The sequence below is a fragment of the Anastrepha obliqua genome, chromosome 2 (assembly GCF_027943255.1).
Source record: "Anastrepha obliqua isolate idAnaObli1 chromosome 2, idAnaObli1_1.0, whole genome shotgun sequence".
NCBI lineage: Eukaryota > Metazoa > Arthropoda > Insecta > Diptera > Tephritidae > Anastrepha > Anastrepha obliqua.
In genome coordinates, this window is record NC_072893.1 from 32,528,899 (window position 1) to 32,555,280 (window position 26,382).

A 26,382-nucleotide genomic window follows, 5' to 3' on the forward strand; every position below is an offset into this window, starting at 1 on the left:
CGTACATCTAAAATACTAGAAGCTTGTCGTCCATCTATCACAACATGATCGATTTGGTTTCGCGTTTTTCGATCAAGAGACAGCCAGGTAGCTTGGTGTATCTTCTTATGCTGGAATCTGGTGCTGCAGACTACTATGTTTCGGGCCCCGGCGAAGTCGACCAGCCTCTGTCCGTTACCGGATGTTTCGTTGTGCAGGCTAAATTTTCCGACTGTGGGACCAAAAATTCCCTTCTTGCCCACCCTGGCGTTGAAGTCGCCAAGCACGATTTTTATGTCGTGGCGTGGACAGCGCTCATAGGAATGTTCCAAGCGCTCATAGAAGGAAACTTTGGTTGCATTGTCCTTCTCTTCCATCAGGGCGTGGGTGCAAATCAGCGAGATGTTAAAAACGGGCCCGCAATACTAATTAATTAAAATTAAGCATTTACGGGTGCACAATAGATCAATCTGGTCGCAGTGCATAAAAGCCTTAGCCTAACCCATACAACCATTAGCATTACCAAAAACTGGATATCTATATATATATGCGGCCGCCAAACAATACGAAATAGAAAATTTAAATATTATACTCAACTTGTGCAATTATTTCATTCAATCGCAAATACTTTTCAAATTCACGCAAACTTTCATACAGATTCGTTTCCTTCACTTGATATATGTAAGTAGGTACGTTTAAGAGTAAGTTCACTAAGAACACAGTCAGGCACTGCGAAACCAACTGGCCAAATAGTAGTTCCTACGTAGCATTTAGTCGTATTAAAGCAGCCCACAATGCACTCACTTGATAAAGATAAACTCGCTAGCAATAATAACTAATAACTACAATATGAAAACACATATGTTCACAAACACATACATATGTACGTACACATATTGCACATATGGAAAGGGCAAAAAATGAAAACACCAAAATGGCCAGAGATAAACAGAAAAACGAAAACAAAACATAGTAGTTGCCTGTGGCTGCATTGGAATTGAGATACTTGAACAAACCACTATATGAGTCACAGCGCGCCATTCTTACCGATCATCAGGCAGTAAAACCAGCCACACCGTCGCAGCCACCATATACCGAAAACAACGTCATAATGGGCAGATACGACGAGTGCGAGTCAGACCGTCAGTTGTGCGAACAGCTACAGAGGCAGAGTGATTTCGAATTCATAACGAATATTCGTACGCGTAAAGTGAATATGTATGTATATGTACATACGTAAGTAGTGATTAGTGGCAACCAAGTTGCGACTGCGACGCCAATCACAGTAGCAGAACTGGAAGTTCATCGCATTTCACCGAACAACCGAAAAAATATTGCGCCAAGAATAACGAATGCCAAAGTATGCTTGAATGAATGAATATATTTATGTGCATATACAGTATCGGACGAAACATTTGCAACTAAAATGTGGGCAATGAAAACTTTCGATTGCTCAGCCGTTATTTGTTTGGAACCTGTTAATTTCACTTTATTTGTAATAAAAGATGTTGATTTACGTAAATAAATCAAATTTATTCAAATTCAACAGTTCATATCTTAAATTTAAAAATCAAATTTGTCCAACACCTGTATCTAATAAGACAAAACAATTGCAACTAAAGGAAATCAGTAAACTATTTTTATTAAACTTAGTATTTCGTGGCAAAACCATTGCTCTGAATAACAGCTCTGCATCGTCTCGGAATTGAAGCTATCAAATTGTCAACTATCGTTTGTGGTATATTTCTCCATGCCTCCAGGACTCTTTGAAAAAATTGGTCAGTATTTGCCACATTAGCCCGATCAATTCTCTTTTTTACTATTTCCCATAGGTTTTCTATGAGGTCAAGATCTGCGGATTGTGGGGGCCACTCCATTACGTCCGCTTTATTCCTCTGGAACCATGATTTCAGGACCTTCACCGTATGCTTCGGGTCATTATCCTGTTGGAAGACCCACTTCAAGGGTATTTCCCACTCAGCATGTGGCAGCATTACCGATTCCATAATGTCCATTATGCCCATAATAATACGATGGAGTGGTCCCAAACCAGCAGCAGAAAAGCATCCCCAGACCATAATGTAAGCACTATGCTTAACAGTCTTTACACAGTATGATTTTTGAAGACGCTTGTTACGTGGGCGTCGAACGTAGGATACGCCATCACTTCCGACCAAATTAAATTTGAATTCGTCGCTGAAAAGAACAGCTTTCCACTTGCTTAATAGCCAATCTATGTGATCCCTTGCGAACTGCAATCGTTTTTGTTGGTTACGCTTACTAATAAGCGGCTTCTTTGCTGGTCGGTACGTCCGTAAATCAGCTTCAGCCAGGCGACGACTGGCAGTTTTTGAGCTGATTGGTAACCCAAACTCCTTTACCAATTGGGGGGCACTTCTAAATGGATATTTTTTTACCTCTCTCGCTATCAGTTTGTCAGTTCTTTCATCCGTTTTTCTGTGTCGGCCTCCTCGATGCACCACCGCGATAGTTTTGTTTTTTATAAAGTTCGCAATAATTCGAGAAATTGATGACTTATGAATATTATATTTTAAGGATATATCTTTCTGGGTCATTCCTTTGTTATATTCATCTACAACACGCGCGCGTAATACTTCACCGAACTTATTTCGAGCCATTACTTCATTTAACTCAACTTTACAAAAAAAATTGTGTTATCGCTACAAATTCTGCACAAAACTGATGTTCACAAATTGACACGATTAAACTAAACTCAGAACAGTTAGAAAACAAAACCAAGCTCAAGCATTTTTACCGTTATATAGCTAAGCTCACTAGGTTGCAATTGTTTTGTCGCTCATAGTTGCCAGATAATTTAATTTTTTTTGTTAAATACAGCTACAAAAAGGAAAGGATCTTGAAAAGATTTTTTGGAAAATATTACTCAGATGCTCTAGTATCCATAGCGTGAAATTGAATTGCAATTGAGTGAAGAATGAGATTATGACAAAAAATAAATTGAAGGCTGCATTGCAGTTGTAAATGTTTTGTCCGATACTGTATATGTACGTAAAGAGCGCCAAACTGCAACACATCACAACTTAAATGAAAACAATTATAAATTACAATGAAGCGAAATAAATGCGGTGACGATGTGGAGGCAATGTGCATATGTATATATGTATGTATTGAGTAAGTTGGTCGCGAACCTAAGCTGGCGTAAGACGCAAGTGCTATGAATGATGCCGGCTCGAAATATATGCGAGCGTATGTACATATCTACACGCATACGTGGTATGTACAGTGGCTCACAAAAGTATTTTGCATAAGAAGACGATTAAGTTCACCCTTGAAGTTTTGTATTTTTTTTTAAATTATTATTTTTATTATTTTATAAGTTCTTAAATATAAATCTTAATGCTACATAAATAATGTGTTAAAACTTAAAAAAAACAAAAACAAATATGTTCTAATGCAAACGTAAAAAAATCAGAATTCATTGCTCACAAAAGTATTTTGCTTTTGACTAGGTGATGTACCTATAAATATACTAGTTTCTATTAATTCAATATTTGGTATGATAACCATTATTTTTGGAAACCGCTTCCAAGTGTCTTGGCATGGATTCTATCAGCCTTCGACAAAATTCAGTTGGTATTTTTTCCCATTCTTCGAGCAAAACAGATTTTAGGTCACCTTTTGACGAAATTTTGTGTTCACGCACTCTGTCTTCGAGATAGGCCCAAAGATTTGCTATGGGGTTTATATCGGGACTTTGGGGAGGTGTTGGCAAATGTTTTGTGTTAAAAAGTATTCACATTTTAACATCATGAGCTGTATGTTTAGGATAATTGTCGTGTTCAAACAAAAGCTCGTTGGTTGACATACCCATTTTTTCTGCACTGGAATGTAAGTTGTCTTTGAGAATGGACAAATAAAGATGTTTATCCATCGTTCCATCTATAAAGACTAGTTTTCCAACTCCGTGAGCCGACATACAACCCCACACCATAACGGAACCGCCACCGTGCTTAACAGTGGATTTAATATTTTTGATTCGCAGCTCTTGATTCGGCTTCCGCCATACTATACGACGTCCGTCCGGTCCAAAAATATTATATTTGCTTTCATCATTAAAGATATCGGTTTTCCAAAACTCAAAATTTTTTGTTTTATATGTGTTGGCGAATAAAAGCCGCTTTTCCTTATTTACTTTTGAAATGAGTGGCCTTTTCCGTGCTGCACGACCGTGAATATTATTACATCTGAGTACTCTGCGCACTGTCTCATAGGATACTTGAATGTGAAGGGTTGTCTTTAACTTGTCATTGATTTTTGGGGCTGATAAATGTGGGTTTTCGCGATTTTCTTTCAATGTTTGACGCTCTTCTCTCACTGTTAGCAACTTTCGACGACCAACACGCGTTATATTTTCTAAACTAAGGCGTTCTGTACACCGTTTTATTACGTTTTCGATCGTTTGGCGACATCGACTAAATATATTACAAATGTACATATTTCGTAGACTTGCCTTCGTTGTGAAGATATAAAATAATTTTTTTTTTTTGAGCTGTAGTTAATTCCTTACCAATGTTCAATAATACAATTACGCATTTAAATTAATATGTTCGAATACTTAGTGCATACAAAATTTTAAATTTGTGCATACAAGTAACTTTGCAAAATACTTCTGTGAGCCACTGTATGTGTGCATAAAACTTCTCGGATTAATTTCGAAGTCATTGATCAATGCATACATACATACGTATGTGTACATGCTATCTTCGTTCGCCATCGCAACAGACACGTCATCAACACTGCGTTTATGTAGCACAAACATTCACAACTTCATAGAAATGAATGTCGATCACCACACAGACGAAAACAAAACAAGCAAAAATCATAACTGACGTGTTTAACCTTTTTAGGTGTGTGAATACGTAAAATGTGGTATTTTATTAAGAATGTTTATTTTTGATTAAAAAAATGCCTAAACAAAATACATAAATCCAATAGTTGGCGGATGTCGTCATCAGCAGCAATCAGCATTGCTTATCACGTTTGCTCTTAGGACAGCTCACTTATGTACATACACACATGTATATTTATGTACATACACATATGGTCATTAAAATAGTTCCACGTTCATACGGAAAATACGTTAAAGTTTCTCAAGTTTAAGATATTCAATTGTATGTGGTTTTTATTTCACCGATTAATAGAACAAATATAAATAATAATTCAAGGATCTTTAAAACTTAAACTAATGGCAATAGTAACAAAAAAGAAATACTGATCATTAAAATAGGTACGAAATAGAAATAGATACGATACAAAAGAACTCAGCGATTTCACTAAAAAAGCTGTTTAAATGATAGAAGTTTAATCAATAACCGATGTGACCACCATGAATGTCAATAAATTTTTTTATTCGATTTGGCATGATTGGCAGATATTATCAACTCACGGCAGATTTCTGTGGGAGTAGAATACCATAGTACTTTCATTTGTTGCCAAAAATCCTCTTAGTTTTGAATGTTTCCTTCCTGCTTCGTCTCTTTAAACCTCAAACCTCTCCAACGATTTTCAATGGGGTTAAGGTCGGTTGACTAGCTTGGCCAACCCATAACTTTAACATTATTTTGAAAAATCATTCACGTGCAATACTAACTAACATTAAGGAGTGTTTTGGGTTAATATCTTGCATAAAAAGCAACCCAAGTGGCATATTCTCCAAATGGTAGCATCACTTCTTGTGTAATTTGTGCATTTTAATGGTTACGAGGTCAATAGGTCGTACTCCATACTTCATACCAAGAAAAGCATCCTCAAATCATTATGTTACCGCCACCATTTTTTTTTTTTTTGTTAGCCCCGGTGAGAATACTTGTCCTTTAGGACGTCTGACATTTCGCCCAGCATCATTTCCAAATAAATTTATTTTTGTTTCATTGCTCCAAAGTATTTTATACCATTTTTTTATATGCTCTGGTCCACACCATAACTTACTTGTGCCCTTGAGCAAAATTTTCCACTTTCTTAAATTTGCTTGTTTCAACAGAACAACTTTACGAGCCATTCTTCCTGGTAGATTCATGTTGTACAATCGTCGCCGCACAGTTCTCGCTGATACTGCTTTGCTGATTTCAGCTGCAATGGCATTTGATGACTCAAAAGGATCCCTCTTGGCAAGAGTGCAAGTCGATATTATTATATTATCAGTAGTGCAAGTCGATTTCTTTCTGCCACCACGTCGCTCTGTGGATTTTTTGCACTTAAGGGAACTTACAAGATAATTTTTGTACCGTCCAAGTGACTCAACGATGCATTTGTACGATTTCTTTGGTTTTCGAAAATTAACAACTAGCCTCCGCTCCTTATGTTAAAAATAAAATGCAAGAGTTATCCGCAAAGTACCTTTTTTAGTGGTCACGCAAAATTACACTTTATGAAAATAATCGAATCTGTAGGCCTTTTCTATTCGCCATTTCCCCGCTCTCTATGGCTATAGCTCATTACACTGCACTAAGGCAGCTCCCTTCCCGCGTTGCCAACATATGTTCATTTCTACCAGTTACTTCATCTATTCGTCACTCTTGGCGAAAAGAAGAGCTCCTGTACAACAAATAACGCAACTTAAGGGGGGAACAGTTTAGACTTATAAAAAATCGACTTTTTTTATTGCATAAATTATTAGTATAACTACTCAAGAATATGTGGTAAAAATTTTAAAGCGAAATTCGCATTATTCCCGATTCTATGAGCACTTAAGTGACTGCCCGTCGGTTCCGCACCATGGCGCACGTTAGTTAGAACGACGTTTTTCTCGAAACTACTTTTTTTCAACTGGTGGTCACTCTAGCTCAAAAAGTTATAGACCAATCGTTATAAATTTTTTTCGGAGTATTTTTTATTCAATGCTAATCCATATGAACCTAATTTTGGGATTATATTATCATTAAAAATATTTTTTTTAGGCAAAATAGATGAAAAAATATGGTATGAAAAAATTACATTGTGTTCAAGCGCCTCAAAGATATGTAATTTTCAATATTATTTTATGACAATTAGGTTCATATTCTTAGGAAACATGTTGTTAACGAAAAAAAAAATTGTTGCTGATTACGGAGAAAAATTGCAACTTCAGGAATGCCCACCAACAAGATACTCGGATGGCGATCGTCCATGGATAACACGCTCTAACGCCACTATTTCCGGCGGAAATGGCTTGAAAAAGTGTACTTAAAAATATGAGTAAAATACCCTCCATGTTTGAAACATTTCTGATTATTCCTTCCTTGTTCAAAAAATTCTCGAAAAACACCAAAATTTCATCCACCTAAACCGGCTTCCCCCCTTAATGTAACGAGTCTTTCAACAAAGCAATGATGCCATATATAAAATACGAAATTTCAATAATAGCTTTAAATTTTTCCGAGCGCACAAGGAAATCATTAGATAAAGGCAGCGTACCTATTTATATGGCCATATGTGTATGTTCATATGTGCTTACATAAATTTTCTATGTATTAATTAGAGGATTGAATGTATTAAAGGCACCTCGTGACTTTCTATAATTTTCAATACAATCGATATTTCTTACGGTGTTTTTTTTTTTCTCGCATTTATTCTGCGGGTTGAATTCCCTATATTATGTCGCTTATCGAACGTCGAAATGAATGAACCAAAATTAATGTTCCTCACATACACACCTTGCTAAACGTCCTCACTTTTGTATAAAAGTACTTTTATTGTTTTATATTAACTAATTTTACAAAAAATACCTCTACGAAAAGGAGTTCTGCGCAAAAACACTATCGCCTACGGAGAAGCAAACTCTGCTCGAAAATAACGTAGATAATGTTGCTGCAATAAATTTTACTAGAATTGTCTGAAGCGCGTCCACAACGGCCATTGTAGCATTTAAACGATTTTAAATTCATTTAAGTATTTGGAATATTCGAGTTTTGTAAAAATATAAAAAAAAATAGAATTATTTAACTAAATTAAATTATACATCTATAAAATTGTGATTTTTGGCCCTTTTTCCATGGAGCCCCTAGGGGTTCATAGGTGGCCTTGGTGGCTGAGAGGTTGCATTGCATTTTTGGATTATTGGAGCTGTAAAATTTGCTTCTTATACTTTTCTAATATTTGCTAGATTTTTGTCGAGGAAAAACTTAAAGAAAAGAGGATGCCAGAATCAATTATTCTGCTTCGGCAGTACGGTAACGGTATCAAGGGATACAGACACTAAGAGACTAAAATAATATAAATATTAGTTGAGCTCCATCAGACGATGAAAAAGGATTAGAAAATGTGTTATATTTCTTATTTGATTATAATCACCAACAAATTAATTCAAAGAAATTTGTATTCAAGAATATTTACAACAAAAACAAAATACTGCGTAAAGCGGACTCACAGCTTGTTTCGTGTGCGAACTTTTACCGTTATTGGCGCCAATGTATCGATTTTTCAAATGCTTCTCTAAATCAATTCTTATTGTGCGAGACCACAAATTAATTTTTTACGAAAGTGGACAAAAGATGCATATTGAGGAAAATCAAGTAAGACTCAACCATAAGCGCACCATCGTTGACAAAAGCTGATGTTGGGAAAGTCTTGTAATCCCAGAACTATTAAAATATTTCTCCCTAATGCACATTTTCAAGGAATAATAGATCCAAAGAAAGTACTTCTTAGTGCGCAATATACGAGGTTTGTTCAAAAAATAAGGTGAATTTTCAAAATTCGCGAGCTACTACGTCTCGAAGATATTTTTACGGTTTTAGATACATATATAGTTTATTTTGCTTTGCTTGTGAGAGGCATAAATAAGACAAGTGTTCTGCGTGTTCCGTGATTTTCTGCTATCGACTCTTGGCTCTCTTAGACTTTTCCATTGGGACGATTGGGCTTTGGTTTCGATGTCATAACCATATACCCGTAATTTGCCACCAGTTATGACCCTTTTAAGCAAATCTGGGTCATCGTTTCAACAATTCCTGAGCGATGCTCATGCGACGTTGGTTTTGGTAAAAATTCGGCAATTTTGGAACGAACCGATATGCCGACATCCTCAGAAACTTCTCTAATAGTGATTCGACGATTCTTCATAAAAATTTACTTCACTTTTTCAACATTTTCATCGCTCGTCTAGAGCGAGCGTCGTCATTCACATCTTCTCAACCTTCTGTGAAAAGCTTGTACCACTTGTAAACATTTTTTTTTGTACTCAGTGCACTCTCACCGTATGCCACTGCAAACATTTCTAGTGTTTTTGAGCACTTAATTACATTTTTTACACAAATTTTGATGCAACTTCCATTTTTTTCGATAGTCGAAAATTGTCGAACACGCACTACACTTGCCTTATTTATGCCTCTCACAAATAAACTAACATTCTGTATTGCTAAAACCGTGAACATATCTTCGAGACGAGTGTACCAATATACATACAAAAAAAATAATCGAAAGTCGAATGTACGTAGCTCGCGAAATTTGAAAATTCACCGATGTTTTTGAACAAATCTCGTATAAAGCCCAGAATACAGTTTGCGAAAATAATAATAATAAAGATAAATAATACAAGGATAAGGATAAAAGGACCGCACCAAATTAAATCTTTTTTGTTCCGATGGAAATACTTTTATCTGGCGCCAACCTAGTTCAGAGCTGTGGCGGAAGGTGGATATCACATTATGGTTTCATGTTGTATGTGATCAGCACTTTGCTTTCTTAGAGGAAAATATGGATAAAACTACTTATTTAAATTTAATACAAAATAATTTATTGCAAAGGGCAAAACAACTACTACAAACACAAATCAAATATTGTTTCATCATGGCTTAAGCTGCAATTAGTGGGGACGTAGCCATAACGACATAGCCGTAACCATAACCATAGTCGCAACATTACAGCATTTGTCGATTAGTCAACCCGAAACCATAAACAGGGGTTAAGGGCAGTCAGAATTTTCAAAAAATTGAATTTTTTTTTTGCATTTTCTTAAATATAATATCTTTAAAATATTGTGTCAGAAGTTAAAGTGAATCCGATAAATACTTTTCGAGTTATTCAATAATTAACAAAGGGCGCTCGGGCTCGGGCAAAAATTTAAATGCGTTTTTCTGAAAACTATGTTTTTTTAACTAGTGATCACTGTAACTTGGTAGATTTCAATCAAATTTATACTGCTTTTGAAAAACATAAAAAACTCGTGCCTGATCGAAAGATTTTTTTTCAAAAATTTCGTTTTTTTAAACAATTAATTTTCGGTTTTTTTCTCGAAAATCTGAAAAATATTTCCTGAGGCCGCCATATTGTTAATCGATTAGGCACAAGATAATCCCTTAATAAAACTAAACGAGACCAAGAGACTTCTGGAGAAACGAGCTCCACCCAAACAGCGATAACTTTTACGATTATTAATTTTTTTTTTTTTTTTTTGAAATTTTGCTAAAGACATCATTATCATTTTGTCGTAAAAACAAGAATCATTTTACAATAAAGCTGGGCACAGACGCAAAACAAATCCAAACAATCGGTTGAAATTTCAACAGATTGCGTGTGTGGCGGAGTTGACATACCGATCGAAGATTGGCAAACATTTTTGTCAACTTGCAATCTACGCTACTACGGAACGGAAGGGTGGTGTGAATTCATTTACATGGGGCTCTCATTAGTTTCATCGTGTCAACTGATACGGGCCTGCGTTTACCTTGCTGAGTGTGAGCACCATAAGCAGTCCTGCACCCAAATTGATCGCATTTTTTCCTCTTCTTTTCATGCACAAATAAATACCATACATACATTATATGGCAAACATTTATTTTCCGCGTTCAATGTTTACTCATCGACGATAAGCGTGAATCTAAAATTGTCAACAAAGCCACACGTGTCTGGCAAAATGAGTTTCAAGCGATTGTTTGGATTTGTTTACCGCCTGTGCTCAGCTTAAGTCCATTAATTTTTCCTCGTTCATTTTTAATATTTAAATTTTTATCGCAATTATCAAAACATATGTAAAGTATGCTCAGCTGCTTGCGGATACGGGGAAAATCCAAAATTCATTAGATACATACGGTTACGGTTATGGTAGAAACCTACAATTGTTTACAGTGATCCCCATATGTTTGGTCCGAACAGCTAATTGATATGATTATGGTTATGGCTAAGGTACGGCATCACTACTTGCAGCTTATTTTCGGAAAATACACCATGTGCGTAGCGTGATACGTCGTGTATTTACTTTTCAAATTTCATCAAGTCGACAGGCTTCTTGAATCCTTGATTCGCCTGAGCAACTATAACCGCCGCAGCTTAAGAAACATTGTAACACGGTTCATCTTTATCGCATATGCCCTCTCCCCGCCCCACACTTATCGCCTTTATGCTGTTTTCTTTGTGACGTTTTATGTTTTAGGTGACGTCATGAACGCCAACATTGAAAATGAGAATTCAGCCATATAACATATAAGTTGCTCAAATGGTCGTGCACACAGCCAACGAGCAACAAGTAATGAATTGATTGAAGTTGCTTTCCATTTTCTCCATATCTTACATATATACATATGTACAGTTGCGGTCAGAATCTTAGTAGTGCTTATGGCTCATTATATTTAAGTGGCCACGTTTTTTTTATCACAACAATTTTTCGCCATCCACTGTAAAATCCGTTACATTGAGAAGTCAGCTTCAAGTTATGCAATCACTTGTTAAACTTAACCTGTTGGTTTCGTTAATTTTGTTTGGAATTTTAGTTGCAACAGCTTTTTAGTCAGTCAAAATCTTAGTAGTGTGTGAAAAATTAATATCATCGCGACTATCTTTGTGAAAATTAAAAAAAAAAAACGGTGAGATAAGTTTATTTAATTGATATTCTGTAGCTAATGGCCAAATTTTTATTATTCCTCATTCAGTAATGTCCAGAAGGAAAAATTGTACACCCGAGAAACGCGCCCTCATAAAAAAATTGATTGCTGATGGAAAAACTTATGTGGAAGTGCAAAATATCATTGGTTACTCACCAACAATGGCACGTACATGTAATGCCATCAAGTACAAACCAAGTGGCAAAAAGCTAGGAAGAAAGCTAGCAATGTCGGCAAGAAAAGTTAAGTCTATCGTCAGATACTCAAAGCAGTTTCCCTACGCATGTAGAAAAGAGAATTCGATTCGCCAAAGAACATATAAATTGGCCTTCGACCAAATGGCGCAACATTTTATGATCGGATGAGGCGAAGATTGTCTTGTCTGGTGGAAAGGGATCGCGCCAATATCTAAGACGACCATCTAACACCGAATACCAGCCAATGTATACAACAAAAACAATAAAGCATGGTGGTTCTAGCATTATGGTCTGGGCATGCTTTTCTTGGCTAGGCGTGGGACCCATTATTGGGTTAAGGAACTGATGATTGGCAAAAAAAATAAAATTGTTCATAAAAGCGATTACCCGCACTTTTTTAACCCATTCCATTTTATTTGCACTACCAAGATTTTGACCGCAACTGTATATGCAGCATTCATACAATATTCTAGCACTGGTAGGGGCAACTGAAAGTTTTTTAGCAAAGTGGTGCAGCTCAATATGTCTCTCATCGCCAGTCACTCCCTTCGATCGCAAAAAGTTGGTGCTGTATGTTTGCCTTTGTGCTCTTTTTGTGTATCCATAAACGTGCTATCTGCCCTAATCTAAATTTTTTTTGCATATATACATAAATGGATGTAGATATATACCTTACATACATATGAATGTGCGCCAAGCATTTGGAAGCTTATCGCCTAAATCTTTGATGCCGCAGCGTAAAAGTTAGCGCTAAGAAACGATAAAAATCGCAGCAGTGACGTAATTTTCTATTTTGCGGTGATATTTACTGCCATAGGGATTGTGCGATGACATACCCTACCTGAAAACTTGAATACTTATTTTGACTGCAGTTTTATTTGTTTATTTTTGGTAAATAACAGTTTAATTGCATGAAAAGCTTTCAAACTAATAATCTAATGACTAAATCATTATGTTTCAGTTCTAATAAAATTTACATGATAAATGTGGCATTTATCAAATTGCTTCGTTTTGTATTCCTTACTTATTAATTAAGGTAGCCAATCACGTTTTTGCTGTTACACTGTAATTACAAAGCAGTAATGATTATGAGGTGCACAGTGGAACAAAAAAAAATTTTCTTACATGAAATAAAAAATATTTACTTAAATTTTCAATGGAGATTTATAATTGCTTTGAACTTGATACATATGTATGTATGTATGTACAAAATAGTATAATGCTAGCAATTATGTTTGCCTTGTGGTTAACCTATTAACCTTGTGGTATATGTCCATCTGTTGAAAAAATATCACTTGTTAGTTATATTAACTAGGTGTAATAGCAGGAAATGTAAAAATAAATTTTTAAGGTTTCAATTGAAAAAAATTTACTTGCATGCTACTCTAACAGTTTGGGCCCAGTTCAAGCCTAGTTTTGATTTTTCAGCTGTTGGAAAAACACACCACGAATTTTCGGAAAGTGCTACTAGAATATAAAATAATATTTGATCAGAGATACACAGCCCAAGGCGCTGTCATTAATAGAGATTAATATATTCGCGTTGGCATTGGCTAATCAAAACACAAACAGAACCAAGCCGAATCTATTAACCCTTAACGGCCGAAAGGCCTCGCTACGGGGACATGAAAAGAATTGTAGTTTTCTTTAACAAATATTGCAAATTTGTATATTCCTGATTTGTTGATCATATAAAATTATATTGTATATCAAGAAAATATATTGAATTTATATCTAAATAAATTAGTTTAAATGTTTAGTTTAAGTTTTCGTCCTCATAAATGATTTAGAATTTGACCTAATTTTCCATCGCCTTATGGGCGAGTATTACAAAAAAATGTATCGGCCGTTAAGTGTTAAAGGTGGCATAGGTAAATCAGCTGATTAGTGTTTTTTCTTTCGCGTTGTCTATGTGGCTGTCAGCCCAGAATGAAATATAGCGAACTCATTCTTTGTTTTCTATTTTACCAATACTTTGCTTTGACAATCAAACACACAAAACATTGTTGTTGGTCTAGAGCCACCACCTTTAATGAATGCGACTTGGACAAAACAGGAAAATGGGAAAACTGTCCAATATATTTAAATAATATTTGGTCAAAAAGCGAGCTAGGGGTAAAAGGCATTGCCAACATTTACCAGGTCTTTGTAGAAAATATAATTAAAAACGTTTAAAAAAAAAGTAAAGTGTAACCCCTCAATGTATTTAGTGATAGAAAAGAGAAACATCATAAAAGTGTTTTTGTTAATAACTTTTGAACGATGAAAAGAGTAAATTCGTCATCGTCATTTGGTCATCGTGGTCATCATTCAACTTAACCGAATCAAAACAGGCGTGTTAGTGAAAACCGAAACGAAACGACCCGGATTTATATCCGGCCAAGGACTGTCAGACACTCCAGCAGCATTCACCGTATGTAAGTATGGGGAATGTTTATGCTGCTGCAACAACAACAACAGGCGTGTTAGCGAATTGGCCGGTCGGCTCTCCCCAGCTAGTCATATGTTAAGTATATCAGGTTTTATTTTGGATAGGTAAGAATTTAACTTGCTGTAGATCTAACGAGGCAAATCTAGGCCTTCGACAACAATATATCGATATATTGATCCTGCTATATTACACTGGTGCCCATATTGTGTCCCTTTAAATATTAACCATTAAAAAAGAAACAACCGGCAAATATCAGTAAATTTAAAGATGAAACGCATTTCCGTGTATGAAACGTATTTTCATCTCTATGTGCCGGGGCCTTAGAAGTCTAGGTAGGTAGATGAAATGGTTGAAGTGCCAGTCGACACTCCTCAAGTAGCACTAAAGCGCCGTTTTGATACCATTATGAGACCTCCAATAGGCAGATATCTACAGCCAGCCAGCGGTGTTAATATAATGGAGAAGATTGATGGGAGTGCTCAACAGTCTCCTTCTCTGAAAGGTCCCCACAGTTTCTGCAATAGAAGTTAAATTGTAACCCTAGCTTTTCCGCGTGTGTGCCGATCGTTCAGTGGCCGGCAAACACAGCTACAAGTTTGGAAATTGCATGGCGAGGAGTTCAAAGGACTTTCTGAGTCCTCCGTATATTGTACTGGGGCCAAAGGTGTTTTCGAAATAGCACATGAAGAAATGGAGCTTCATCTTTTCTGCGCTTTCTTCAGAGATAATTTGTGCACTTCCTCTTTAACAACTGTCAGGAGGATGCCGATGACCGGGGTAGGAGATCTCTGAGGCCAATTCAGTCCACTTCCTGGCAAGCTCATCAGCAATTTCATTTCCCTCTATGTTCCTATGTTCTGGAACCCAGATTAGAGAAATGTTACCTGCACACCTAAGAGATTTGATCTCCTTAGAAGTCTAAAAGTATTTAAAATTCTATATTACTTAAGGGGGGAAGCTGGTCTCGAGCGCAAAAAATGGGCATATTTTATGAATTTATTTTGACTCAATAAAGGAATCAATCGAAAATCTGTGAAATAGGTTTAATAATATAGCTTTCATGGTACAAATACAAAATTTTTCGTCTGAATTAATTTCAAAATGGCCGCTGTCCAGCAGTTCTCCTAAGGCGCCTTTTTTTCTAGTGGGTCCATTGCCGAAGACGTAAACTCTTTAATTTTTGTCCTGGATCAAAAAATAAAATTTTTTTAGTTTCTATATAACAACAGAAAGAGACGTACGTAGGATTTTTTCGATATTTTGTTTTTTCGCGAAATGGTGCACGTTTGAACAAAAAGTTATAATTTTCACTATAAAGAACGACATAAAATTGTTGATTAAAAAACTATGTAATATAAATAAAAAATCCTACGTACGTCTCCGGAGAAAGGTATTTCGAATTTATTGTCAAAATTTCGTAAGAATCGGTAAAGATTTGTTCGAGTTATGTCTTCGGCCAGTTTAAAAAAAGTGATTTCGAGAAAAACGCGTTTAAAGTTGTAAGTAGCGTTCGGGGCATACCTGCGAGGCACTGCCGTCGAATCAAAAATTTGAGCATTTAGACATTTTTGCTGGCATCCCTCATTTGGTATATTATTTCTAAGACCCTAAAGCACCTTTTAAGACAAAAAAAAATTTTTCGATTTTTTCAAAATTCTAGACCAGCTTCCCCCCTTAAGAACTGAAATGACACTTCTGGCACCTAATTAATCAAATGTATACTTATAAAATTGGATTATCAGATTTTGTTTTAAGCTTTGTGTGAATCTGTCAGAATGTTTATGAAATTTGAATTCATTGTTGAATTTTATTAGCAATCCTGGAAAAACTTTCCTTTACTACCACGATATATTTGAATGGGGGGCGGAGGGGGAGGGGGCGTGGCACCACCCACCACGCCCATTAGAAAGAGCAAGGTCGCACCATTATAACTGTGAAAGTCCCAACCTCCTAGGGTCCCTATAGAACCCCCAGGAGAAGTGTAAAAATTTGGTTTTTTTCGACCACATTTGCAGTTTGTACTGAAATACAGTTGAAGAGAAGAGAATACAGCAGTCGACAACCCAGCAAGCATTTAACTTAGGTTTTATAATTCATAGCACTTATGAAAATGTTGTTTTATCGTAAAAGTTATGAGTGCCGATGGCGAAAATTTAGGCGAGTTTTATTCCAAATTTTCAGCTTTTGTAAAAATATTTGTTTTTGTAATATATATGTATATTTGAAAGCAAAAAAGCGCCGCAGGCGAAAATTTGGACTAAAAATCGCGCGATTTTTTTTCCAAATTTTCAGTGTTTGTAAAAATATTTGTTTTTGTAATATGTATGTATATTTGAAAGCAAAAAAGCGCCGCAGGCGAAAATTTGGACTAAAAATCGCGCGATTTTTATTCCAAATTTTCTGTATTTGTAAAAATATTTGTTTTTGTAATATGTATGTATATTTGAAACCAAAAAAGCGCCGCAGGCGAAAATTTGGACTAAAAATCGCGTGATTTTTATTCCAAATTTTCAGTATTTGTAAAAATATTTGTTTTTGTAATATGTATGTATATTTGAAAGCAAAAAAGCGCCGCAGGCGAAAATTTGGACTAAAAATCGCGCGATAATAATATAAGAGTTATTCCCTTTATGTTGACTGGGTTTTCTCATTTCGCTTTGTTCTTCTCTCTCTCATCGTTTGTTTGACAGTTCGCTCCTCACATTTATTCTGCACGGCATTACAAACGTTTAGAAGAACATTTGTAATAATAAAATTCTAATAGAATTTGTAGAATTATTTAGTGAAAATAGCTTTAAATCAAATCTTCAATTAATAAAGAGTGTTTATAAGTGAATTCGTTACTTTTCTGTGTTTGTATTTAAGTGAAATAAGCGTCTGTAATAGGGCATTTTTTCAAGCTTATGCAAAAAAGGTGCATTTTTAACGTTAAATATTGCTATTAATTCTTAATTTTAATTTATAAAAAGTAATATAAATCAAAAGGCTGATATAGTGACTACATTTGCGTGTTATAATTTTTAAATTCGGTCCACGCACTTAGACATTATAAGCAAATATATCGTGGTAGAAAAGGAAAGCTCAGCCGCAATCCTTCGTTCTACGTAAATATTAGAGTCATTCTGTGTATTTGGTGGCTAGATAACTGGACATCGAATGTCAAGCTCCTTACGCGAAGTGGTCAAACACCAATTGAAATTGATGTGCGCGAACGAAAATGGAAATGGGGTTGGTGACACAAACCGTAACCCTGATACTAACATCAGTAGAATATCGTTGGACTGGAACCCACAAGGCTCTCGTCGTAGAGAACGACCAAAAGGAACATGGAGGCAAAGCCTATTTAATGAAATCACAGCTGTTGACGATTCGCTCACGTGGCCACGGATAAAGTTAAAAGCTACAAATCGACTCCAATGGTACTTATTTGTTTTGGCACTTAACGCCCTCCGGCCGGCGCTCTAGCAAATAATAATAATAATGTTAATATAGTATTTATGTTATAAGTAAATAAACAACAAACTATGAAGTGCATTTATGTATGGGCACAGATTTATATGTGCATATACCAAAATCGAACGCTTTGTTGCGGAGGATTTTAACAACATGTCCTTCAAATTTAAACACAAAGAACTTGCGAAGGAATATCTTTCAATGAAGGACAATCACATACTTTCATTCCCAGTCACTCTCCATCCAGTTTTTACATAACTTCACGTTATTTAAATATAATACTTGTATATGTCCTTTGACATAGCAAATTTGTACCTCAATTATAATCTAAGCATTTTTCCACAAACGGCTGACAGTCGTTGAAAAATTCTATTCTGGATTTTGGCACCTTTTACAAAGTACTCAGTATAACTAACCACTTCAGAAACTGTTTTCACTTCGTCATCAATTCCTGTTTTTTTACAACTTATCGGTTAGTCGCGCGAGCACTAACAAGCACCACACAAAACCATTATCCCAAAAAGTCTACGAGTTGTGTTTTAGGTAAGTTACACGAATGCTTCATTTAATACTCATACTTATCAAAAATTTTCATATTCGATAGATAAAATAATCATACTGACAACATTAGATAGAACAAATAAATTTCGCTTGGAAAATATTGGCAACAGAAATTTTCAAACTACGTCGACAACTACGACGACAACGACCACGAAACGAAACTTCTGATGACATCACTAAAAAATTACAGTAATGTTGTTGTTGCTGGCGATGCGCCTGCTTTTTCTTGCTTTTGTTGCCGTTGTTGTAGTAATTACTCAGTGCTCACGAAAATGTAAACAAACTATGAATTCGCCTTTTAGCAACCATGGGCGAGAGCAACTACACTATATTCACAATATTCGAAAAGTCGCACTGACGCACTCACTCTACACGATCCATTGCGATTTGCCGAGAAATGACGTTATACAAAAGTATATTTCTACTTTTTGCTTTTCTTTCAACTTTGCAGCAGTGATTACCTGAGATTTCACTCGAATTTTACGCGATAATAATATTTTGTGCCACTCCACTTTAGTTGGAACAGTCAAACATCATTTTCACAAATCGCAAATTCACTTTTCCACAATTATTTCACTTTAAATCTGCAAATAAATTAGAAAAATTTACTCCGCCAATTTAAAACCGACCCGATTGTACTACACTCTTTTTTTCTGTACTGTATACACTTCCTTCGTATGCGTTTTACGTAGCTATTGGTTTCATTCAAACGCATGCGAATACAGACGTTGAATTGAAAGGTAGAAAAGTCCTAAAAAGTTGGTTTAATTGACCATTACCATGTGGTGAAATTGAATAATATGTTCAGGGTTGCATCTCGAAATTTTAACATCAATTTAAGATTTGGATTTGAGAATCGGTAATGATTTTAATGTAACGTTCGTCTTCCTGGCAGCAGAAATAGAATTTTATAAACCCTTTCTAATAGTAATTCACGTAAAATAAAATATTGCAGGGTAAAACTTTGTTTAAAAACTCATTCAATTAACACCGATTTCTTGGCGCTAATTTAGCTGGTGAGAATTTTTAAACTAATTATTTAATAATAATAATAATTAATAATTTAATTAACGCTGCATATTGATAACACAACGATGTAGATAATACACAGGTGGCGCCATCCGCAAATCACTACTTTGTTCTGCGAATTTCCAAACAATCAGCTGTTTTAAATGATGTCAGCACAGAGAATAAACAAACTTTTATGTGCAATTTGTTTATGAACCAATCAGTAAATATTTTGATTTTTAAATTAAACTAAATAATAAAAATGAAATGAAATTACGTATAGTAATAAAACCTTCAAAAGTGGCTTCGTAGTAGTCGTTTATTTATCATACTTTCTGTGTTGATATCACACAAGGAGAATCTATTTAAGGTGGTGTTGGTAAATCAGCTGATTTGTTTTTTTTCTTTCGCTGCGTCCATGTGGCTGTCAGCACAGAATAAAACAAGGTTTGGTTTTCTACTTCGCCAATACCTTGCTGTGACAATCAAACGTACAAAACATTGTTGTTGGTCTAGTGCGCCTTGACAACACATTAGACGCAAACATTTCGTTTTATACATTTTTAAGCTATTTCGGTGGCGGTAGTTTGCAAACAGAATAAATTTGCTGGAAATTCCTTTATTTCATCTGTATATATATGTAATTGGCGCGTACACCCTTTTTGGGTGTTTGGCCGAGCTCCTCCTCCTATTTGCGGTTCATGGTCTTGATGTTGTTCCACAAATGGAGGGACCTACAGTTTCAAGCCCACTCCGAACGGCAGATATTTTTATGAGGAGCTTTGCGGAGGTTTGCCATTTCCTGCCGCGGGGCGACCACTATTAGAAAAATGTTTTTTTTTTTTAATTTTGGTATTTCACCGAGATTCGAACCAACGTTCTCTCTGTGAATTCCAAATGGTAATCACGCATCAACCATTCGGCTACGGCGGCCGCCTTATTTCATCTAGTTTAATTTATTATACGTTTTGGGCATTTTCGGGGCATTGAAGTGAAAATCTGGTCTGCATAAAAGGAATACCCGGTCGAGAATTGTATTCACAGAGAAGCTTATTGCAAATTTGGAGAATTGACATAATTGACCCATTTCCTTTCCATTCGAAAATGATGTAAAATGATGGCTGACAGAATGCGTTTTTGGAGAAGAAAACTTCTAGGCGAATTAAATCGGATTTCATAAATGTTTTGTACAGAAAAAAGTTTAAATAATTTTTCTTCATTTTAAAAAATAAATTTTTATGTAATCGACATGTCCATTGTCCAATATATGTATGTACATATGTATATTAAATATAAAGAAATATAGAGGAATCCGAAAAATTTCCACAGAAAGGCGCAAGAAAGTACTAATGGGCCACTGATATTTTTATAGATTTATGATAAAAAATCTGAACGAAATTGCAAAAATACGGCTATCGCCGTTGATAAGTTAGTTCATCAAAAGCCGTCAGAGCTGAGTATATTAGTAACCTTTTTCTCATAGTTGCCACTTTTCTGCTCGCTAGAGAATTTCACTGCTAACCAAGCGCAAAATTTCTATGCGAAAGCAACAACGATTTAGCGATGATCAAGTGTCTTTATTTATAGCCGTTTATCTAACAAGCGATATGCTTATGCCAGTGCTTCCAAGTAAACGTTTTTTTTATTGCATCCTTTAATATTGCAACTGTGTTGAGACAATAAGTAATTATTATCGAGGTATATGTAAAATTGCTACAAATTTAGGCCCATTGCCCTACAATTTTGGTATAACTAATTCGCTAGTAATTACTAGCAATAAATATTTATCAAAGGGTGCACCATTTCGACTATTGGAATTACAAAATATAAATTAAGGACATTAAAGGGTTTTCTATAAAAACAATATTTAAATAGTTATTTGCTGCGGTGGAACTTTGCGTTTCAGCCTTCGTTGACTTGGTTTTCCTCATCAAGGAGTTTATGTGACAGTAGTCGATTGTGGCACAAAGGCGTTGCGTTTCACTTCCTCAACATTGCCAATGTTTAAGTCAGGACGTACAAGGTGAAGTCCAAAATAAACAAGACTGGCGTCATAAAAATGTTTTTGATGGTGCCATCTTTTTAATGAGTTAGTGTGTTGGAAGTTACATCCCTAGCTGACTTCCAGTGAAAGACATTCGGTTCAGTGGAAGTGAAGTTATTGCGTCTAAAGTGTCAGTATGTTTGTGTCATCGTTAGAAAAAAAAATTTCGCACAAAGATGATCCGAAATCATCGTTGAAATTCATGGAATCGGAGTTGGATACCACCAAAACATCGATTTATAGCATTTTAACTGGGGATCAAAAATTGCTCAGAATTCAACATTCGAAAGGCGAGAAAAGGCGAGAAAAGACGAGAACTTCCCTTACAAGATTGTAACTGGTGATGAAACGTCGTGTTTCGAACATGAACCTGAAACTAAGTGTCAAAGTGCCGAATGGAAGGACCCAGAAGAGCCACCATCCAAAAAAATGCGCTTGGAGAAGTCAAAAATCAAGTCGGTGCTCATATGTTTTTAAGATTCCAAGGAAATTGTCCACAAGGAGTTCGTACCAACGGGCCAAACTGTCAATGCAATTTTCTATTTTGGCATTTTGAAGCGTTTGTTGCATCGCATTCGTCGAATTCATGCACCATCTCATCGATCCCCTCTCGTGACTGATTTTTTCACTAGAAATCGCATTTTAACCATCAATCACTCACCGTATTCGCCTAATATGGCTCCCTGTGACTTCTACCTATTCGGAAAATTTCATTTGGCCATGAAAGGAAAACGTTTTGCGTCCGTAGAGGCCATCCAAAAGACTTGTACCGACATCCTGAAGAACATTCCGGTCAATGACCTGAAACAGTCTTTCGAAAAGCTTTTAGTTTGCTCAAAACAGTGTATCGTGGCCAGAGGGGCCTATTTTGAATAAATAAACTCGAAGTTATCGGAACAAAGCTGCTGTCGTTTATATTTTAGCTCAGTCTTGTTTATTTTGGGCTTCACCTTGTATGTCTGCACTATTCATATACACCCAACTCATTTTTTACGCGGTAGATACGTTCCTTAGAAAAGCGAGCAAACAAAAATCGTGCACAAAATATATGCGACATATGGTAAATTTGCGGTTATGTTTCACTACTTTAAAAAGTAGTGTAAAATGATTTTTTTTTTTAATATTTCCCCAAAAAATCGTGCAAAAGAAGTAATAATCAAGTCCTTATTAGATAAAAAAAAAAACAATTAATTTTTCTTTCAGAAAAAAAAAAATCAAAAGTAATGTTCAGTGAAAAATCACTCCATAAGTACAAAAAATCTATATATATAAAAATCAATTGCTGTTCGTTAGTCTCGCTAAAACTCGAGAACGGCTGAACGGATTTATCTTATCTTGGTCTTGAATTATTCGTGGAGGTCTAGGGAAGGTTTAAAAGGTGAGAAAAATTCGAATAATTGCCGGGAAAATCCTCAAAACAGCATTTTTCTATTTCCCATACAAACGTTTACTATGCGAGTTAATTACATAAAATATGAGTCGATTTACTTTTGTTTTTTAAGTTGTGAGGAGAAAAAAATAAAATTTTTTTTGAACAATAAAATAAAATTTTCTTTGAAGAATAAAAGAAAATTTAAGTCGTGCGCGTTGGAGGATCTAATATCGCGTTCTGAAACTCAACAAAAGTGAAAGTGAATCGCGAACGCGACAAAATTGTCATTCGTTCGTCCTGCATATGATAACTCTGAGTAAAAAGACATACTCGACGACAAAACATACCATATAAAATCCATGCCTGCATACATAAGTAAGTACATAATAGTTTTGTTCCCAGATAAGTTGGTTAAAAAATGCGGAATTTAAAGATTTCTACCAGTTTTGATTATGTATTTATTTTTTTAATGTTTTTTTTTTTCATAAATAGTGGTCGCATTTCAGAGCACGGAAAAAAGTATTATTACGATATTATATCTATCTTTGTGGCAACGTGCGCGAGAACTTTCTTTACTTTGGTGATCCTTTGTGATAGTGACAGTCCAAATAATGTGCTCTTTTTTGTGATAGTGACACTTTACTGCTAAATGAGCGGGAAATTTTCTCATTTTGATTAATTACAATTTACGATGCCGAGGAGAAGACGACCTGACTTAGGTCGTCGTAGTCAATCAAATGTGCGAAGAGCTACCTCACGTGCTAACCGCACTGATGACCAGAGACAGACAGATCAAGAAAATAGTCGTATTGCTATGTCAGAATTGCGTTCTTTAGTGAGTGACAATGTAGGAGATAGGCTTAGAATGCAACGAGTTCGTGCACATCAAACACAACAACAGCTAGCTAGACATAATGAAATTGAGCGAATCCGCAGACGCAGTGCTCCTGTGATTCTTGAACGAGCTGCATTCCACTATGATCCGTCAATTGATTATTGTGCCGACAAATCGGTAACAATTGGGGAAATGAAAACAATTTGTAAATATTGTATGCCTAAAATCATCAAATTTGTGGCAGTACGTAAAGACACTCCACTTAACAACTAACATGCGAGTATTTTTGCAACAAGATGAAACTGCAAATGTGTTTGCGAAGCAGTTGTTAGACATTGGAAATAATAAAGTTACAGTGGACACCTCGACCGGATTCATCACATTACCTACAGATTTCTGTCACACCACAGACTCAAAAGTGGAGCTTATTCAGCGAGTTTTCCCAGATATAGCGCAAAAGTTTAATAACCATAATTGGCTGGGTGAACGAGCAATATTAGCAGCGAAAAATAAAGATGTCGAGGATCTTAATGCGACCATTCAGAATTTTTTTCCAGGACAGTTGGTTTCCTTCAAATCAGTCGACACCGTAATGAACCAGGATGATGTAATCAACTATCCCACTGAGTTCTTAAATTCACTGGAATTGCCTGGATTACCACCTCACAATTTGCAGTTAAAAGTAGGATCAGTTGTCATCATTCTGCGTAACATTAATCAACCACGACTATGCAATGGAACAAGACTGGCTGTGAAAAGACTGATGAATAACGTCATTGAGGCGACAATCATAAAAGGAAAATACAAAGGAGAGGATGTCTTGATCCCGCGGATACCGATGATTCCAAAGGACTTACCATTCGATTTTAAACGCTTACAATTTCCAGTACGTCTGGCCTTTGCGATGACCATAAATAAATCGCAAGGACAGTCGTTAGAAGTTTGTGGAATCAACTTGGAGTTTCCCTGTTTTGCGCATGGACAATTAACCGTCTTCTTTGTTTATTTACGCACCACAAAACAAAACAAAAAATATAGTTTATGAGAAAGCTTTAAATTAATTAACAGACTGTATTTTAACAGTGTGTGTCTGTGAATATCAAATTTAAACCTTATAAATAGCCAGTATTTCAAGAAAACTCTGTTTTCTAAGTAAGAAACATGATGTATCGAAAATAATAATAAAACTTCATGCTTTATTCAATAAATACTTTTTTATTAAATACGGATACGATTTGTTTGTTTTAAAATCATTTTATACAAAAGATTAGGTCTTTTATTTATCGATTGAGGTAGTATGAAGTCTGCCGGGTTAGCTAGTATTATATAAAAATTAAAATTGAAATTTCGAAAAATAATAAATTTTGGAACTATCTATCGCTCCTTGAGAACAAGCGTGCACGTTCATTATGGGCTGGACCAAAAATACTATCATCAGTAGATACATAAGTACATATGTCAAATCCTATATCAGATATGTACAGGTTCAGGTTTTATTCAAATTATTATTATCTGCCCTTTTTTCGTTGTAACAAAATCTGTTATTATACATATATATGTACATATATATAATTGGCGTGTATACCCTTTTGGTGTTTGGCCGAGCTTCCCCTCCTATTTGTGGCGTGCGTCTTGATGTTGTTTCACAAATGGAGGGACCTACAATTTTAAGCCGACTCCGAATGGCAGATATTTTTTATGAGGAACTTTTTCACGGCAGAAATACACTTGGAGGTTTGCCATTGCCTGCCGAGGGACGAGCGCTATTCGAAAAAACGTTTTCTTCATTTTAGTGTTTCACCGAGTTTCGAACCGACGTTCAATGTGAATTCAGAATGGTAGTCACGCACCAACCTATACGGCTACGGTGGCCGCCTGTTATGAGCCATTGTTTTTTTGGTTTCTCAAGTAGTTTATAAAAGGTGGCACAAAATTAATCACCCTATCAGAAAATTTATAATTTTTGCAAATAAAGGCTTTTCCAATAACAGGTGTTATTGGTGAATGGAGTGCGCTATCGAGAGATGATTAACGATGTTTTATGGCCGGAATTGGATGGTATTGATCTGGACAACGTTTATTTTCAACAAGACGGCGCTCCGTGCCACACAAGCAACGAAACCATTGATCTTTTACGGGAAAAGTTTTCGGACCGTGTCATCTCTCGAAGAGATGATCACCATTGGCCCCCGATATCTCGTGATTGAACACCTTGTGACTTTTTTCTTTGGAGCCACGTGAAAGAGAAGGTCTATGCTAAGAAACTGAAAAAAACCCCGATTTTTAGAGTGCCAAATTCAAAACCGCGCCATTTTGTCAATTTTTTTTATTCTAGTAGCGAGACATAGCTACAGCCATACTGATTAATAATTTTTTTCGTTTTTATGTTTCAGATAAATAGAAGAGCCAAAATGGACAACACCGTCCGGGTCTAATTTTTCGGGAGAGACAAAAATTTGTTTTTTTCATTTTTGTTTGTAAAAGAAGTTAAATAAAAAGCCTGAAAAATTTAAATATCGTTTTTCAATTTTTTATTGTAAAAAAAATTCTGAAAATATCCTAAGTACCACCGGGGAGCACCGGGACTCCTTAACAATACATCTTTTTAGGAATTATGTTTTGTTTAGAAACAAATTATTTTGATATTCGTGCAAGAACGACAATT

At 35.7% G+C, this 26,382-nt stretch overlaps 1 protein-coding gene across 10 annotated transcripts in view; it reads right to left on the bottom strand.

The window, feature by feature from the left end:
- LOC129237078 (cyclic AMP response element-binding protein B) overlaps window positions 1-26,382 on the bottom strand; it is a 54,194-nt gene that overhangs the window by 14,896 nt on the left and 12,916 nt on the right. Inside the window, exon 1 of one of the 10 annotated variants that reach the window (XM_054871477.1) lies at window positions 18,920-19,121. The exons of 6 other annotated variants lie outside the window; for them this stretch is intronic. The gene's annotated coding sequence lies outside the window, so the exon portion shown is untranslated. Of the gene's footprint in view, window positions 1-18,212; window positions 18,407-18,520; window positions 18,861-18,919; window positions 19,122-26,382 lie in introns of those variants that run through there. 3 more of the 10 variants (XM_054871480.1, XM_054871482.1, XM_054871478.1) reach the window with 3 other exon arrangements.